Below are 20,729 nucleotides of genomic sequence, written 5' to 3'. Positions count from 1 at the left end.
ATAAAACCTCAACATTGAGAGCCGTCGCATCTTGTTAAACGAGGGCGATATAAAAATTTTAGTGGCTCACCAAAGAAGATTAGGTGTTTAATAATTTATTTCCAATTTCTTCATCAGGAGACCTCACAGACCTAGGACCAACACAGCTCTCGCATGTTCGCTTGCTATGACGCAATGTAAATCTGCATAGATTAAAACCATTAAAATGACTATGCTTTCTAAAGTAAGAGCTCAAATGTTGAGCTTTGCCTCATTCCTGAAGGGCACACGTGGCTGAGGGGTACGGGCCGACCCTGTTCCAAACAGGCCAACTAATCACCAGCACTGCTGTCCCTCACTGCCTCAGGCTGCTTTATTAGTCTGCATACATTTAGAGGTGTGTGAGAGAGAGAGATTAATCAACAGCACAGCAGCCTCGATTAAAAACGACGAGAGCACAACCCCCTGCATGCGTTCACACACCATTTTATCATAGTCCACCAAAGGAAGAAAGTAATTAAATGCAAACCACAATGGCAGTAAACAATTGCCTGAATTTGTGCGGGACGCGAGTCACTCAAAGCAATCGGGCTGCAACAGCGAGTGAACATAAGGCGACATGGTGCCAAGGTGAGCAAATTTGAACTACGGTGAGCCAGTATTTGATAGACCAGCATGCTCTGCTGCGATAGTGGCCGACAAACACTGGTTTTGGCAGGCGGTTGTTCACAGAGGAGAGAAAAATGGGCCAGTGCTCTGAATGTCCAACACTTCACCACAACAGAGGACTCAAGAAAACAAGGTCAGGGTAGTGAGGAGCGGGGGGGGGACGGGGACAGCTGGGACACAACAAAAGGAGAGGTGTCAACTGACTGGTACGATGGGCTGAGGGACAACAGGCTGAGACGAAGTGATCACACACACGATAGAGCAGCTGGTGCTGATCACAGCCTTCTGCCTTCATACGCACCATTCTTCACAGCCGACACTTTCTTAAGCTAAACTAAATGGCCTAATTAATCTGGCCTAATGGTCGGTGACAACAAATATGCTAGCACAATTATTACCCTATTAAAGATTAATATTCCGCCGGAAAATTGAAAAGGGGGTCGGTGAGGAGGGAGGGCGATTTTTTTTTTGGGGCTGACCGCATGAATCCTTTAACTTTAAGGTGTTATACAAAGGTAACAATGCTTTTATGTCTTTCTCTCTCTACCTCTTCTGTCTTTCATTGGTTAATGGTCTGTGGTGTAATGTGGCTGTAGGACACTGTGGCTCAGGCTTGTTCTGGACCTGTCGCCTTTCATTTGGCCTCCTCTGCTATTCTCTTTCTGCCCATGAATCCATAAGCAGCACTGAGATCAGCTTTAATCTGGGGGTGCAGAAAGGATGCGCTGCTCGTGGCGCTCTGGGAGGCTCTACTTTGAGGTTGTTTTTTTCTTCTTTCTTGTAGAATGGAGGGACGAAGGGTTTCCGCACCATGAAGGTCATCGGCAACAAGGGTACAGAGGCAGAGATCACAGCACAGAAAAGGAGCCAAATGATATACACTTTGCCAGGGCTGGAGCAGTGACTATCATCATCACAGGTTTTGGACAGCAGGGGTTTGGCACATGGAAGCTGGCTTGGTGCCGATCCGGGGGGGTTAAGCAGAGCATCTCTGTGTTAGTACAGCTGCGTTTGGTCACAGCTTACCCGACCACTGCGCACACAGGTCAAACACAAGCACACATGGAGAGAACATGTGGGGTACATCTCACATCCTTTCCTTCTCAGACTGAGAAGGAAGTGGATTTCTGTTACAATCGTACTGATGGAGTAAAATATGATGAAAGGCGGGATTAAGAGCTTGGAAACAGAAAACTATCTGAATATTAATTTAGTATATTTGATGCCGATTAAATAAGATTATGTATTTTTTCTGTGGTGTATTTAATGAATGCATTACAGGTTACAGTTTTGAGGAATAAGAACCCTAAACACAAATCACTAAAATACTAATTTTATGTAAAAGGCGACGCGGTCGGATTCAGCCAATCACAATCATCTGCAACGCTCACGTTCACAAAGTGAAGTGGAGTTAAGTGGACTCAAAATGGAAGATATGAACCGGAACATGGCGAGTGCATCTAAAGCTTTAATGTTCCAATAAAACAGCTAAAATCTTTGGCTATTAGCTGCTAACGATCGCCAGCAAGCATTAGCATAGCCTAACTAGCTGGAACATTACCATTTGTGGAACATATTTGTTTCAGCACTCTGAAAGCAACTACTTTTCCTTGGGAATCCTGGAGGTCTCACGTTTGGCCCAATTTAAATCACATTAGCATTTTTGAGATTTTTATTTAGGATTCTGAGATAGATATATCTCGGATAGATAGATAGATATATATATACAAATAAAAACTTAAGTCATAATTTCAAAGTGCTTTTAAAAGCAAATTCTACTGTTAGCAAATTCATCCATCCATCCATTTTCTGTACCACCTATACAACCCCAATTCCAAAAAAGTTGGGACGCTGAGTAAAATGTAAATAAAAACAGAATGTAATGATTTGTAAAGCTCATAAACCCATATGTTATTCACAATAGAACATATCAAATGTTTAAACTGAGTAAATGTACCATTTTAAGAAAAAAAAAAAAAAAAGGTAATTTTGAATTTGATGGTTGCAACATGTCTCAAAAAAGTTGGGACAGGGCAACAAAAGGCTGGGAAAGTAAGTGTTACTAAAAAGAAATATATTTTGCAACTAATTAGGTTAATTGGCAACAGGTCGGTAACATGACTGGTATAAAAATAATATCTTAGAGAGGCAGAGTCTCTCAGAAGTAAAGATGGGATGGAACATTTGAACAATAATTGCATTCTGTTTTTATTGACATTTTACACAGCGTCCCAAACTTGGAGGTGCGAGGTGAACGTGCTAACCAAAAAATACAAATGGCAAAAATGTCAATTTTCACATTAACAAAAATATTTTTTTCAGGTGGACGTGCATATTCACATACTTTTATTAGCTTCTAAGGACAGAGTAGGAGAGACGTGTCATGTTTAATACGTTTTTTGTCCCGTGTGGTTTTGCTGATAAAAACATAGCAGAGCTCCTAGAGAAAAGGCAAAAGTTTGAGAGTTTTTATTAAGTTTCCATTCAAGCAATCCACAGAAACACAACTCAGCATCCAAAACACTACACTTTCTTCGGGTACTTTCACATCTATTAGTCCAGTTCCTGAATCCAAATCAGAGTGAAACTGAAACTTATGGGTCGTTTGCCATTTGATTTATTTAGTTCTCAGAGCACATAAGTAAGTGATCCAAAAAGTGAAAAAACGCTGAGGAGTGTGTAGTGCTAAAAATGCATGAGTAAAACTCCTTCATTCAGTGGTAAGAAATGACAACAACAAAAAAAAAAAGTCAACAAACCTTTGCCAAGTGTGTGTAGAAATCCTAAAAATCACCCGAGCACAGAGACATGGAGTCCTGGTCCATATATTAATTAATTAATTATAGAAATTACTGCTTTAAAAATATTTTGTGCATCGCATCCATTATTTATTTACTTTTTTTGTTCGTCATAAACTCCAGAACACACTGCAATTCTGCAGCTCTATCTGTTGGCTCAGTTTGTGACTCACAACCCAAAACACACAGCTTATTTGGTTCACTTCCTGTATTTGAGCAGATCAAATCACTTTTTTTTTTCTTCTGAAATCAAACCATGCTAGAGAGCGATTAGAACTGGACCGAGCCCACTTCACAGAGATGGTCTCAGACCAGGTGTTTTGGAGAGAAAAATGCATCCAGGGTTTGATTGTTGATTGCATATGTGAAAGCACCCTTAGAAACAGACACACTGCAGTCCACACCTGTCGTCAAATCACACTTAAAAACAACTGAGCCTGGAGAGCAAAGCAAGGACAAACCAACGCATGCACTATACATCATGCACTAACGCCCGTATTCCACCCAACATTCCTGCCACTGACTTTTTTCGCATACGTATTTTGCATCACAGGCCAATGTACAATCACAGGTGGGTCAAACCGTACTTTCTAGCCAGTAGAAGGCGAGTAATGTCGTTTATGCAACACACAATGCTTAAAGCATATATCTTCTGTTTCAGCATGTGGCCTTCTTTATAAAAAAAGGCCAAATTACTATAGAAATCAATGAAAATGAAACAAGCAATGTGAATGCTCTGCACATCTACAGAGCTCTATGTGAAGCAGCTTTGCAGCAGGTTTTTCAGGCAACACATCAGTCGCCTTTGCAGTTTCTCTCTACATTTGATATGGAAAAAATTCCATCTGATGGAATCTTACAACAAACCCTAATCGAGAGGCTTCCAAGTACACACCCCATCATCTCTAGGACTGTACTATGGAATAAACAGAAATTAAAAGTAAACAAAATCAGTACTCCTTTTTTCCGCATTTATAACAGTAAACCACCCACTACTATGCAGAAGAGTCTGTGCCAGAGGGAAACGCAGATCATGCCAATAAAAAAAAAAACCCAAAAAAACAAAGAAGAAAAAAAACATGCAATACAATACACAAACTTTTCATTAGCTATTTGCAGAAAATGTTCCACTTTGAAAAGCTAAACCTTCATCGCACTACTCTTGCTTCGTTTGATCTCGTCCGTGAAAAACAACTCACTGGATACTTACTTCTTAAAGAATTAAACAATGACTACGTTTACATGGACAGCAGTAATCTAATTATTAACCATACTTTGTACAGGGTGTACAGGGACGCGAGCGGTATATATCCCCAATATAATCAGCCGTATAGAACCATTTTTTGCACTCTTGTCAATGCAATTTTTAGTTGTAGGCTTCAGTGTGTTGCATTCTTTCAGCAGTCAGTTATAGGCCTAACATAGTCTATTCAAGGGGGGCTCAAAGATGACCACATAAAAATATTGTTATTTTACTCATTTATTTATTTAAAGTTACATTGTGCCTTGTTGGTAGCCTATGCCTGCTGGAATGAAAAAAAAATGTTCAGTGTTAAATAAATATTTTGAAATTGTAGTTTTTGTAATTGATTTTTTTCTTTGCAAAGCAAGACAAAATAGTAAAAAGCACATTTTGACTATTTAATTTATGCAATGGTGAAAAAAATGGCAAAATAAATGGAAAAAAACACGAAAAACGTGTTCGGCATTCGGCCAAGTTTTTCTTTATATTCGGTTTCGGCTTCGGCCAAGAATTTTCATTTCGGTGCATCCCTAGATTAAGGTCTTTACTTTTAGAATGTCGCTTTTAGAATACTCCTTTCATGTACCCGTTTTACATGTTATAGAACATAATTAGATTAACGTCACACGTCATTACATCACCGCGCCACGCCGTCCAACGTCCCTCCAGGATTTCACGCATTAACATACAGTTTGTCTTCGTTATGGTACCGTATACAGTTTTGGGTGTTTTTATTTAATTTTTTTTTTTTTTTTATAACTTTCATGCTTTTAAACAACCAAAAGTTTCCATGTTGATTTAGTATTTTAGTGCTGTAAAATAACTGTGCCAATAAACTTATAAAGTGAACACATTATTTTAAATGGTTCCATTCAGGTATTTCTCTTTATAAGCAGAAAGTGCAGAAAATGACATCATTAAGCCAGAAAACTGTAAGCAGAAGCCTGAAATAAAGAAACTAAATGAGATCCACTATATGATAATACTGTGGGTTACACATTTCCTTAGGTGCCTTTGAAATTTTCTGATTATTCTGATATAAGTGTAGAAACCCTTTTATAGATTCACAACAACAAACCGCATCTTCGGTTAACAGAACAAAGCCGGGGGGGGGGGGGAGGGGGGGCTGAGGGGGGGGGGTTGGAATCAGCACAATATTTCTCAAAACCTGACACTTTTCCAAGGTTGACATTTTTGATTAGAGAAGAAACGAGCGCTCTCAGACACACAGGCAGTGTGTCGGAGATGTTAAGCCCTTCAAGCAGCTTAAAAGTGACAAGGACTTCAGTGTGGGCTTTATTAAAATAGCACCAGTTTTGAAATACTGTCAACCTGATGGCAAGCAGAGGGAAGAAAACTAACCATGCATCCACACACAGGTGAAATGAATTACACTGAGACAAGCCGTTTCCGCTCCACACTCAGTTCTGTTATCTTTATAATATGTCGTTAAGAGCGAGTTCCTGGAGAAAGTTCTGGTAAGGAAAGTGGTCTTCACACTTCACACATGGTTTTAACATGCTATCTGTGATGTGTTTAGTAATTCAGGTACTAATTTGTTGCTTGGTATTTCCATTATTCTTGTTAGAAGCAAGTGGTTGGGTGTCATGCTGATGTCACGGGGGGTGTTTAATATGAACAAAAAAAAATTTAACAACTAAAACACACAGGATAACGGGCCAGGTTTCACTGTTCGCTCGTTCAATTTCACCGTTAGTGATGTTCAATATCATTGATTAGAAATCCCAACATCATACTGAAAGTTCTAGAACGCAGTTACACCGAGCTACGGCTTGGACGCGGTTCGGCTAGTTAGCGTTTTTCGAGTTGACAGACAACGACGGCACTGACAGCAGTATTAACAGGAAGCTTTGGAAGCTGATCTGTTTGAGCATAGTGTACAGATGAGGGAGTGAGAAAGCTGGAGAGACTAAAAAACTGAAGTGCTGCTGCATCATCGCGCTCTTTAGGTGGAGATGAATCGAGGGCTGCACCACTATTTGCAGGCAGTCGAATGGCATTGTGAGGAATGTAGGAAAGAGTTTATCATCAAAGTGAAAATAGACCAACATGCCACTGAAAAGGAGTACAAAAAAAAAGTAAACTCTGCTTTTCATTATAAAGACCAACATGCTATTATCACCATAAAGCTAAGTACAGCAAGCTTGTTAATGTTACTCTGAGGGGTTGCCAATGGTATAGCTAAACATAAAAAGCTAGCTAGCTTGGCAGTTATATAATTTTTTTGCGAAAGGAGACATTATACCAAGAGGCTGTCACTTTTATAGGTGAAAATAACCTAGATACACAATATGGCCAAAAGTATGTGGACACCCGAACATAACATCCATCTGTGGTTCTTCCCCAAAGTCGGAAGCACACAATTGTGTAGGGTGGCCTTGTATGATGAAGCATCACAGTTTCCCTTCACTGGAACTATGAGGCCCAAACCTGTTCCTGCATGACAATGTCCCTGTGCCTAAAGCGAGCTCCATGAAGACATGGTTTGCCAATGTTGGAAGAATTCCAGTAGTCTGTACAGATCCCTGACCTCAACCCCACTGAACACCTTTCAGATGAACTGGAAAGCACACTGCGCACCAGGCTATTAGTGAGGCCTGACCTTACTAATGTTCTTGTGGCTGAATGACCACAAATCCTCACAGCCAGTACACAGTACAAAGCCTTCCCAGAAGTGTGGAGGTTATTATAACAGCAAAGCAACTCTGGGCACACATGGGTGTAATGGTCAGGTGTCAACATACTTTTGGCCAGAGTGTATAGTTAGCAAGCTCAACAAGTGTCCTTTTTTAAAGGCATTGCAGTATAAATATAATCAATAAATGGTAAAGTAAGAATCACACGAAACACTCCGAAACATCTCTCAATGTTGTCAATGATGCTTTTGGGACACTGGACAGTAATCATTCTGAGGCAAGTGTGCACCTATTTCAAGCATATGGATATAAACAAATGATTGGGTTCTAAATACTCCACCACGTTCGTGTACACAAATTTAGGCCATATGCAAAGCACAAGCTAAGTGTGACTGATTTATGGGAGCATCTCTGAAGCTCCAATCAAATACCTGCTCCGCCCCCAAGACGTTCGTTACACAAAGACACTTCCGCCTCCTATCACTGCACCTCTTCTGAATCTGCTCTGAAAAGCACAGCGTATTAAAGTCTTAAGCTGCTCACAACTTTTACCAGAACTGCTGAAAAACATCCGCTTGCATACTTTAATATGACAGGCATCATAAAGCTGACTAAAACTGCTCTAACAAACTCTATGGAAAAAAAAAAAAAAAAAAAAGGTCTTCTGTTGATTTCTCAAAGTTTCTGTGAAAAAATGTGGGCTTTAAATCATTGGTTTATGGCAGTACTGATCAGAGTATATGGCTGTCTGACAGGATGAGCAGCATGCCTGCCCTCAGGTCAGAATACACCAGGACTCCGTATAAATAACCAAAAATATTATGGCCAAGACAGCTTTCCAGTGCCTAGAAATCATGATGATCTAAGAGCACGTCAGCGTGTGATGGAAGGCAGCAGGTCTTTGTCGGAGTGTTCTAGAGAGGCTAGCGTGCGCTACAAACTGGATCCAATGCCTAGATAAGGATAAAGCACCACAGACAGGACAACAACAACAACAAAGCTAAAGTCTATAGCACGAGTGAAAATGTGCAAAAGGTCCAGTTATATAAAATTCATTGCTTACAAAAGTACAGATAAGCAACAAATGTCTGAATAGTGACAAGAAATCATTTTTAATGCTTAATTATTAGTACACTTAGAAAAGGTGATGTTATACAGTGGTAAACAGTCGACGGTCCCAACTTTTGTGGAGTGTGTAGCAGCCATCAGATTAGAAATGAGTGTATATTTTCAAAAATAAATTAAATTCACAAAGTAAAACATCAAATGTGTTTATAATGTGTTTTCAATATAGTACAGAGTGAACTGAATTTTCAAATTACTCTTTGTTTGCTTTTTTTTTTTTTTGGCATTTTCCAAACTGTCCCAACTTTTTCGTAATTGGGGTTGTATGTTAATTACAAATGAGTCATTTAAACCATTGTGACATTGACCAGGATATAGCAATTACGGAAGATCCTGTACATTCTGATGTTAATGAACATGGCTTTCCTTTGTCCAGCAAGTTTTCTGACCACCTGTATTAAAGTAAAAACCTCCCTCTGCTGCAACACCTTTACTCTGAGACATGTGTGTTTTTGAAGCAGGGGGAAGAACTACAAAAAATTGAGTCTTTCCTGGGTCTTTCCCAAACTGTTGCCACAATGTTTGAAGCACACAGTTGTCTAGGATGTTTTTGTATGATGAAGCATTACAATTTCCCTTCACTGGAACGAAGAGACCCGAATCTGTTCCAGCATGACAATGCCCCGGTGCATAAAGCCGGGTCCATGAAGACATGGTTTGACAAGGTTGGCGTGGAAGAGCTTGAGCCCTGACTTCAACCCCACGGAACACCTTTGCAATGAATTGGAACACCAACTGAACCCCAGGCCTCATCGCCCAAAATCGGTTCACGACCTCACTAATGCTCTTATGATTGAATGAGTGCAAATCCACAATGCCATGCAACCATAAATAGTACAGAGCCTTCCCAGAAGTGTGCAGGTTATTATAATTTCTCAGGTGTCTACATACTTTTGGTCAGAAAGTATAGTCAGCAATCTCAACGAGAGCCTTTTTATAAGGATTTTCTACAGTGTATCCCAAAAGCATTGGAGAATAAATGTAATCGGTAAATGGTAGAGTACGCATCTTATGAAACTCTATCAATGTCGTCAATGACGCTTTTGGGAAACTGGAGCGTAATCATTCTGAGGCAAGTGTGCACCCATTTCAAACAAACAGATACAAACAAATGATTGCTCCACCAAATTCGTGTACACAAATCTAGGCCATATGTAAAGCCTAAACTGGATTACTGTGTACTACTGGGCAGACTAAAAACCTGTTTTTATAACAGCAAAAGGGGACTAAACCTTCAAATGCGGGGATGCTCAAAAAGCACATCTGGGTGTGATGGTATCCTGTATAGTGTATCCCTGGCCTGACAAGCTACCTTCAGCTAAATTATTTACAGTAAATGCACATGATTGGATAAGAGGCTGAACTGGATCATTTAAAAAAAAAAAAAAAATAAAAAAATTTATATTTATATATATATATATATATATATATATATAGAAATAAGTAAACAAATAAATAAATAAATAAATAAATAAAAGGTTTCCGTGGGCTACATCAGATGTGCTACAGTATTTTTCACATGCTCTGTTCGGCCTTTGTTCGGCCGAACTGCCTGGCGAATTTTTTTTTGTGCCTATTCTTTGCTAGTGTTAAAACAAATATAACAGGAAGTATGTCCAGGACTTGGGTGGGCTTCAGGAGCAGTTAATATTATAACAGAGGATCCAAATAATAGTCTGAAGAAACAAAAGAGGTTGTAGATAGTCACATTCCTTGACATTTAACAAAAGAACCTGCTTTAATTACTAACTGTTGTTTTCTAGCGGTGAATATGCCAGCTTCCTGCACTCTGATCACCTTTTGAGTGGATTTGAAGGTGATGAGCTAAACACTTTTAAAGTACGACGGTTTAGAAGTGACACAGCTATGAGCTTTGGGAACACAACAGCAGTACATCCTTCATAAGAGCGCTCTTGCGTGTTCATGCAGTGAGAGGAAAGGATTTAAGAGAGCTTGCAGAGGCAGCAGCAGTAGCAGCAGCCGACTTTAGAGTAGAAACGCTGAGTCCACAGTGCTGTTCTTTTGCTATCGGAAGCTGAGCTTAGCTGCAGGTTGCAGAGGTGCAAAAGTCTTTTTGTGCTGAGGAGGAGGGTTTAATATCTGACGGCCTGCTGTTCATCACCGTTCTCCAGGAGTGAAGGTCTGACCAGTGGAAAGTTAGAGTGGGCCGGATATGAATTTATTATTTGACAGGTTTATGTGAGATTGCTTTTAGAGGAGGCTGTACGGGAGGCGAGGTAGATATCCCACAGAAGAGAAATGAGGTAAAAGATCATTTATGTATATCTACATCGAAATCCAAATGTATGCACTGAAATGAAGAACGATGCTGCGAAACCATACACGTGAAAAGATATTCCCACACAATAGTAGTAAGAGTTCTCTGTCCCACACACACTTATAGTTTCCTCTAGGTGCAGTCATAAATCACCAGTATGCACGAATATAAGAGTCTGCTCGTGGCAATAAACGACCTCGGTCTCAGACTCCATCATTGCAAGGACGCGTGATAGCTCCGCCTTTTCCTTTTACACGGCCCTCTGGTGTTCGTCACCCCCGGCACCATTTAGGCTGAAAAATATGGCTGTTCAATGCACCGACTCCCTCCGTGCTGAGGTAAGGATTTATGCTCCATTGACTTACCAGCTTCTTGACAACAAAACTCGCAAGGAGACTCTGTTCCACTTTTATGGCTGAGCAGCACTGCTGTATTCGACGTGGGAACCTTTTTCAGCCTTGTGTAAGCGTTTGATAGACACTCAAAGACATTACACGTGTTGAGAATACACAAGTGTATTCTCGACAGACTTCACACATCCAACTCCTCTGATAAACACATGCGATGGGTTATAACTTTAGATTAGATTGAACACAGATTCGAAATCTGATGCAACAAAGTGCAAGTACTACACAAAGATATCTCGATGTGGTCTTTAGGGATTTATTTATTTTTTTAAATCTCACGATAGAAATCCCTCCCTCAGTGTAAAAGCCTAGAGAAAATCCCAAAGCAGAAAGAGAGCTTTTATTATTATTATTATTATTATTATTATTATTATTATTATTATTATTATTTCTTTCTTTTTATAACTACAGTCAGAATGTTTTAAGTCCTCTCACTGGAGTGGACAGTATGAGGCTGTACTGTGTCTCCACACTGTGCACGCTGCCTTCCTGTGTAATCACCATCAGCTGCACAATAGGATCAGATATCATTAAAAGGTGCAAGGCTGTGATGTGCAATAGGACAGTTTTCACTAATAAATTTTTAATAAACAAGAAGTGAATTCATGATAAATTATTGCTTGGTCCTCGAGCATTTCACTGAAGGTCCTTCATTTAATTCGAAGGCAGACTGAAGGAGCATCTTCTATATATAGGATTGCATATAATATATGCAGAATTTGTGATGATGTGACGAACACTTTGGAAGAAAGGAAAGGTGAATATCGCTTGTTGAGAAACTTTGAATATTCAAGAAAGTATTTTTTTTTTATGCTTTCAAATTTAAGAATCCAAACTCAAGGGTAATGGAATTATTTACAGTCGACAAAAAAAAAGGGGGGGGGGGCATATTCAGTCTGGGGAGATTTTTTTGGAAAAAAAAAGGTAATAAATTACAATACAAACCTTGCTGAGTAAAGCTTACATTTTTTATAACTTGAATATATTAATCTAAAAAAATCTGTAAAAATTTTTTTTACATCGTAGTTCTGAATATTTCATTTAATTACTGGAGATTATAGTACGGTCATTATAACAAGCATTACACTCGTTTTCAATCTCAAATTTAACTCTCACTTGGATGTCATGCAGTCACTTTTATCCAGAAACAGTACTCCTGAATCTTTTCCTAAAGGACTCCATGTTAATTCAATTACATTGAAATATATGGCTGTGCATGGACTCATCCTTCGATATCGGTTAACTTCATTACACACGACCCAGAGAAGCACAAGAACCCAGTCAGAGCCGTGGTTGTGTGCAACAGACGGGAGCGAGACTGGAGGTTTAGCAGGGACGTCGTATGAGACGTTCTTCCCCACCAAAAAAACTGGACGGGCCTTCACTGGACATCAGAGGAAATGAGTAGTGATACAAAACCCATTTACAATTAGGCTCCCCATCAGACTCCAATTACAGCACACCCAGCACGGGGAAAAGTCAGTTCACTTCTTATCCCATTACAGACTGAACAGGAAGACACAAGGTGCTGTGTAAGAAGGAAATAAAAGTATTAAGGAAGATGGAATCATTAGGGCATGCCTTTACCCTCCATCTAGACTTGTTATAAGGTTTCAGCACATCCCAGAACTTTCATCAAGGTACGCCAGAGGAAAATGAAGAAGTCATATTTGGTGATTGCGTGCTGAGATGTTTAAAAGACTGTGAGGCAGACAAACCTGATGATGGAGAGTTGCTTAAATACATTCAAGTAACACTCAAGCCCAGGGAGCACGGAATACCCGATACATTTTATACACTTTTATGCCCACAAGCTTGAGAAGGCTGAAGGTTGAAGACAGGCTCTCCACACGTCCATGTTGGTTTCATGTAGGAAATAATACAACACCATGATACCATGAGGTTTGGAGCACATTATGGTGAAAAAAAGTTCCCATTAAAAAGTTATGAAAAGAAAAAAAACAAAATGTGGTTAGACACAGGTAGTGGTAAGCATCGTTGGGCAAGTTATTTCAATGAATTACTAATTACACCATCAACGTCATCCTTGTTGCATTTAAATTACTGACTAATTACTTGGTCTGAATTGTAATTGCATTACCAATTACTTCTTAAAATCCGTATCACCCTTGACCACATGGACAATAGAAATGAAACTCTTCTTTTATTTCACTCTTTAAATTTGAGTCAAACATGGAATAGTTTAGCTTATTAAGCATAGTTTTATGAAACATTTTTTAATATACAATTTTAAAATGTAAACAATTAAATGTAAACAAACGGCTTAACAATAAGAACTACTTTTTCCCCCAGGACATAGGTTATATTTTACTGTGAAGTTCTTGTTTTTTTACAAAAAAAAAAAAAAAAAAAAAAAAAAATGAAGTAATGGGGATATTTCCATTTAGCAAAAGAGCCACTCGTTTCTGCTGACATCTGTGAACTTGAGTGATTTCACAGCCACCTGGAGTGTACTCGCTTGCACGCACGCACGGCACTAGCCTACAGGTAACGGATTTAAAGGAGCTGACTTAAATTAGAAACCAATTTTAACTTTAGATGATAAACTTAGATTTTAAATTCAATATTGCTTTATACAGAATTGCTGAAAGTCTATACAGTATGCAATTTAAGCACATCATAAGTAACTGTAATTAGATTATGTAAACATGAAGACGTAAACCCTTACTTTCCTTTTTTTTTTTTTTTTTTTTTTTTTAAGGGGGAAAAGCGATTTAATAATTGCAGTAACTAACTAAATTGCAGAATGGTTAGCATTAGAAGGATTAGCAATGCGCTCCACCCGACACTGGTCCTTCAGTGAGGTCTGTTGGTGGTCATCTGAAATGTTACTCGAATAGCTTCATTCAGGGAAAGTAGCAGGTTCCTGCTCATGTTTATTGATGAAATACTAGACATGTGGCTTGTGAAACAAGTATGACAAAGTTTGGAAGATCAGTGTTGCAAACTAGCACCCATCACTGAGTGTGTTCTCATGCTCTCTAAATACAGATCTTGACTGGAGTTTAAAAGAGAAAGGGTTATAAAGAAGCCATAATGACACTGAAGACACTGGTTCGTCTGCTTTTACTGCGTGGCTGAACCTTCATCATAAGTAAAGACGAGGAAAAACAAACAAAATGCCATTTGCGTTGTAAAATTTGCAGTCCAGCATATTAGAGACGCTTCCCAGACGGAGAATAATGGCAATTTGTCTCCAAGTCTACAGCCTTGTGGTCCTGCAGGTCTGAGACGAGGTGCCCACTTGTCAACAGCAGGTGGAGGTCGGAGGGCGTTGGGCATGGAAAAGTAATCATGAGGCAGGGAGCGAGTGAGTGCGAGGACAAAAGCAAGAACAGACAGAGATGGATGGGGCTTGCTAACATGAGGGAATATGAGGGATGCTGAAGCCCAGTGTCCAATGCAAACTGTCAAAGCCACCCCACTGAGTCGTAACGCAGACAGATAGATCCAGTGTTCAAAACTGATTTATTCAGAAAATGAGGAACCTTTCCAAAATGGAGCAGCAAGCCACACTCATCTTTCCAGTTAACTCCTTGAAATGATACCTCCCAGGCCATGGGGCAGCCGTGTTTCTCATCTATCATACTGGGAAGAGAGATTCATTAAAATCCTACAAAACCTTTTGAAACCCCATTGGGCATTAGATTTGCATGGCTTAGCAGAACGAGTTTTGTGGAAAGGCAGGTGTGTAGGTGTGTTCACGACGTACAGAGATACCAGTATGTGCTGCAATGCAGCTCTGTTCAGCTCCCCTGCAGTTCCACACAGTGGCTGAACCCATGTAATGATCCTTAATGGAGCACACGTGCAAGTGACGCCGTCTGACCGAGCGCTTAATGAAGAGAGGCTCCCGGAGGACGGAGCTGCCCGTCGCTCTGCCTGATTAAAACTGATGGGCCGGGCGTGTGGGGGTGAGGAGTGCAGCCACCCCTATGCTTCGCCACAAGCAGCGCAAACCACCCGTCGGCACAAAATCCTGCCGCTCCATTATTCAATTTCTGCACTTTAATGACCAATAACAGATTTGAATTAGTCTGCCAACACCAATTTCACTTGCGGCAAATTGCCGGGGTTTTTTTTCTTTTTCTTTTTTTTTTTTAACACTCTGAATGCTTTTAGGACTTCGCACCACAAAAGGGGCCGACAGAACATTTTGACAAAGTGCCTCTTGATTTCTAGGGCTTGATAAATGTGCTGAGGGACTGTGAGAGACCACTGCAATAGCTGCACTGTCATGCATGGAGAGACATTTACTGAAACTGAAATGATGGGGATGTGTGGGGAATTAGCCATTTGCCATTAGCGTTTTGAGAGGCAAATTACCTCTTTTCATATCAATAAAGGATGAAACCTGAGACTGCTAATTCATGACCAGTGTTGACTTCAGTTTCATCTACTCGCAGCGGTTTCAGAGACTAGAGCATGCTGCTCAGTGGTAATAAAATTAGCCTGGAAACATCTGATGCACTCGGTGAACTCAAAGTGTCCACAGTGCAGCTTAGAAACCGTGACAGCTGTCTCACTTATAAGTCTCATACAAGCGGTCATGCTCGGTTAAGCATATGTCTGACTAACAAAAAATAATCGTAACTTCACCTTTATGGGTTTTTAATGACGGGCAATAATGAAAAGTGCCTGAAAAAGCAATGCTTGAGGATCGAATATAGTTAAGCCAGGTGAACGAAACAATGCCTTTAATAATTAAGGAATAAAACCTTTGTGGGGTGAGCTGTTCGAAGAAAATAATAAATGATGCAGTAGTGTGATGTGGAGACGAGGTGTTCCTTTTACAACCTCAAACTTGAATATCTTCCTATAACAGCAGGTTCTCAAGTGTTTTATTTATCACGGCAATTTATCAACAATTACAATTTTTTAAAACAAATAACACATCATAATTGAATCATTTAGGGGTGCATTTAATGTTGTGAAATGTCTGGCGAAACAAATTTACTTCCTATTATCGCTTTGTTACAGCAGCTATAAACGGTCACTCCTTCATCAGCCTCTTTCTCTTGAAGTCAACAAGAAAATAAATAAATAAATAAATAAATAAATAAATAAATGCCACTTGTCATGTTACTGAAGAAAAGATCAGAAACCTTCTCTGGACGTGTTAACAGAACTCATGGAATCTGTTTAGCAGTTTATTAATCATAAACAAAGAGCAACATGACATGTTTACCCACTTGAGAAAAGTGATAAGACGCAGCAGCTCCACTGTCACATGTTCGCCAACATCGTGCGTAGCGGAAAGCAGGCTGCTGTCTCGGCTGGCTGCCAAATCACTACGAAGTGTTATTACACAGATGAGATCGCTATTGAAGTTAGTGATGGTGTGTGTGGTGTGTCTGTATTGTTTGTCTTTTACTATGTGAGCAGAGAGATTGCTAAGCTTCAACACTATGTATCAGTGTGTGTGTGTGTGTGTTGTTTAGAACTTCACTACGTTTGAAGGTAATGGTGATGGGCAGGCAGGTGTGTGGAGAAAAGAGGACGAGAGCAGCCATGAAGAACCACACACGCGTACACACACACACACACCCTTGCTATCTTATCCATCCATATTGAGAGCACAACTGAGGGAAAAGAAAAAAGGGAGGAAAATGGATGGATGGAAGGGAAGAAAGTTAGAAGGGGTATATAAAAAAAAATAATAAAAAAATGAGAAAGGTCCCACCATAATGAATGTTTGGATGGATGCATGGAAGGATGGAAGGAAAAAAGAAACACCACAATGTAAGGACGGAAATATGGAAGGATGGAAGTAAAGAAGGAAGAAAGGATGGAAGGAGTAAGAAACGTAAGATACCACCACAGTGGATATTTGGCTGGGTGGAGGGGCAGATGAATGGACAGATGGAAGGGAGGAAAGAGAGAGCACCTTGCTGAAAAAAACCAATAGAACCCATCACAGAAATTCCAATGGTTTCCACTGCAAATACAATTACTAACCAGTTGTTAACCATTATTGATCCTTAATGGTATCCACTAGACATAACATGCCACCAACAGAAGCCAACAAATTACCAGTAGAGACCCACAGGGACCATTACAGTTTCAATTAAAACCAATACAACAATTCCCATTCAAACCACTCCAAATTGTATGAGGGTTTCTATTGTTTTTTTTTTTTTTTTCCCCAGCAGCAGTAATGAAGGAGTAATGGAGGAGGTCAGAGAGCAGACTACAGCTCTGTTATTACAGATGGGGCCAAACGTTTTGTTTGTGTATGCACATATTTACTCGTCGGACATGTTAAAGGCCTCGGCACGCCTGTTTAATGAGGCCAACTACACTGTGTGCTCCTTCTAGACCAACACACTCACTCACTCACTCTCTCTCTCTCTCTCTCTCTCTCTCTCTCTCAGGAGTGTTCCACTACAATAGTCCCTGCATGACCCAGCCTCCTTTATGCAGTGTACTAATCAAGTCTAATTAGGCCGTGGTAATGCAGCGCTCGTGTGACCCGGCTAATTTCCTACTATAACAGAGTGCCGCTGCATTGTTCAGGCCTCGCCCACAAGGCAACAGCCACACAATAGCGCAGCAGTCTTAATCAACAATAAGGGCTGGCATCATTTGGCCTAATGAATATGCAGACGGCTCTGTTAGCAGGCGGGTAATGGGATACAGCTCTGACGATAGCAGCCAGAGAAACATTTAACATTGAACAATGAACAACAACAGCCTTGGAGAGGATAATTATTTTAATAATTAACAAACCAAATAATTACTAATCAGGAAGGAAAGCATCATCTATTTGCAAGTGTATATTTCACAACACAATTATTAAATCCTTAAGTTCGGTTAACCTTGTTTGAATATGGGCCATGCAATAAACATATCAGGTAAAAAAAAAAAAAAAAAGTCTAATTTATACATTTATTTACATTTATTCATCTAGCAGATGCTTTTATCCAAAACGACGTACAAATGAAGAAATACAAGCAAAGCGGAGAACAATACAAGTAGTGCTACCATACAAGATCTTTTAATTGAGTTCTAGAAAAGCAAAGTGAGCAGAGTAGAGGTGTGAGTGCCAGAGTAGGTGTTTTTATTTATTTCATTTTTTTAGGATAATGTGGGGTTGGTGTTTTAGGGGTTAGTTAGGCGTTCACGGAAGAGGTGGGTCTTCAGCTGTTTTTTTGAAGATAGCGACAGATTCTGCGATAGGGATTGATATAGTAGTTATAAACAAGTTGTTATAAGGGGAATTTATATTTTTACAGAAACTTCATTTTAGAAATATGTCATATTGCAAATTGCAATCGTAGCAGTTTTTTTTTTTTTAAAAAAAACAAAACAAAACATTTTTGCTCACTTGCAAACAGAAAACAAATACAGTTCATCAAATTAAGAGCCCGAAATCTATGCGTTCCTTCATAACTTCTGAAAGTGATGTGTAACAGCGAAAGTTAGTGTTGTCAGCGAGAGCCATGCATCATTGTTAATATCCAGTCCATCTGAAACAGTTCATTTGCGTCATTCTGCTGGCTGTGCAGAAACCGGTCCTCCTCCTCATTTCACATGTCATCAGCGGCCCAATGGAGAGGCTTGCGGCTGAGACCTTTCTCTCCTTCTAGGAATGATAATCTGAGTGAAAAATGTTTCTGCCAGTCTGTAATTGTGGGGGTTTCATTTCAAATTCTAGTTAAGGCTTAAAAGAATCGGGTGTCTGTCCAGATCGAAGAGACAGTAGTGCGACTTGGAGAGCTGGAATAACACAGCATGAGGATGAGGAAAATAATGAGCTGGTGATACAGCGCACACACACACACGGACTTCCATCTGGACAGGTGTCTGAATGAGTGAGAGAGAATTTCACAGCGAGTGTTTGCGTGAATCAGATTAAAGGTAGACGTCCATGTTCCGCTTCCTCGATCCTGCGTTTCTGGCACTAGCTGATATAGGAGTGAGACACACTACCATTTGTGACAATCATCTTAACTCGGCATGTGGCTTTAGCGCTGTGAAAATGGCATTTCAGCACCTCAGGATTTTGCCTCTAATTTCAGTAAGGCTGCTGCAGAGCGAGTGGGTGTTAAGGCAAACAGCTAAAGGTGTGGTGTAGTGCTTTCTGAAAGCACAGCTCAGAACCTGCAGGCTCCACAGCTAATCCAGCACAGCCCCGAGCACTCGCAGAGGCCCTGCTGAGGAAAACCACAAACCCTGCTTTTGAATGCTGAAAACCTAAAATCAAAACTGTAAAAAGGAACTTTTTCTTTCTTAACTTTCTTCAGGTCTTTGGCCATATTGTGCATGATGCATCACAAAACAAAAATCTTTCCATCTTCCAGTGAAATAAAATGCCTTTTGTCTTGCCAATGCCAAAAAAAATTTCGGGGTGGAGTGACGTTGCACATTTTCTTTCTTTTTTTTGTTACATTTATAGCATTTTGGCAGACACCCTTATCCAGAGCAACTTATATTTATCTCATTTACACAAATGAGCTGTTGAGGGTTAAGGGCCTTGCTCAAGGGCTCAGAGGTGGCAGCTTGGCGGTGGAGGGATTTGAACTCACGACATTCCGATCAGTAGTCCAGTAGTAGTAGGATAATTTTTGTATACCCACACAGTCTGGAGCAGTGGTTTTTAACCTGGTGGTTGAGAACCCATGGGAGGGGGTCACGGAACAACTATTTTGAACAAGCATACACAGAGGTTCAGAGAAACCACTGGCGGATTTTTGAATACCCGTGCACACCGAATACCGAGAACTGAGCAACAGGGCATTGAAAAAACTTCTCCCATACGCATCGACCTATATCTTTCGGACTGGTTTTCCAGCGTAGGTGTACCTGAAGAACAAGTATAGAGCCAGACTCATGGCTGAAGATAGTCTACATCTTTTCCTCAGACCTACTCAGCCACAACTGGAATGCCTCGCATCCTCTATCCAAGCCCAACCATCCCACTGTGTGAGTAGTCCAAAAAATATAATAAACTAGTTAATGAATGATGCATCATGTATTTTAACAGTTTATAGTCAAGATTTAATAAGTTAGTTCCTGTTCGGTTATATCAGCAATAAACAGCCTCTCTCTCTCTCTCTCTCTCACACACATTTAACATTTATGGAAAGAAGACTTTCTGGTGGTTTTGTGTTCATTTGTCTTATTAACTTCAACAGAGAGGGAAAAAAGCGAAGTTTCAAAACAGTAAATTACTACTGTTATTTTAACAATTTAACTAAATTGTTATCATTGGCAAAGTGTTGTGGTGTAAAAGGAATAAAACACTTCAGAATGTGCCGTTATTGGAAACGAATACATTTTGGGGTGCTAAAAGGAACTCTGCTTCACGTCAGCCTCATTTGATTGTTTTCCTATAACATCACGTCCCATCGTCTTTTATTCCTTACATGATTTCCATTTCACCTTGTCTTTCACTGTGAATCATGACTTTAAGAAACGTCTGGAATGTTGGGTAGAACACCAGAGCATTTATGACTGGTAATGTAAAAGCTCCAACATTTGACCTCTTCTCTAGAACATAACATCAAGTCTTGTAACACATGGAGCGGAGAACACATTCGATGATTGTGG

The 20,729-nt window shown here is 40.0% G+C and overlaps 1 protein-coding gene across 5 annotated transcripts in view; it reads right to left on the bottom strand.

Annotated features, from left to right (window-relative positions):
• The window catches only part of adarb1b (adenosine deaminase RNA specific B1b), a 184,090-nt gene that overhangs the window by 33,380 nt on the left and 129,981 nt on the right, over positions 1-20,729 (bottom strand). The window lies entirely within an intron of this gene.

The sequence above is a fragment of the Ictalurus furcatus genome, chromosome 6 (assembly GCF_023375685.1).
Source record: "Ictalurus furcatus strain D&B chromosome 6, Billie_1.0, whole genome shotgun sequence".
In the NCBI taxonomy this organism is placed as follows: Eukaryota; Metazoa; Chordata; class Actinopteri; order Siluriformes; family Ictaluridae; genus Ictalurus; species Ictalurus furcatus.
The sequence above is the reverse complement of the archived record's forward strand: the minus strand, read 5'-3'. Positions and strand labels throughout refer to the sequence as shown.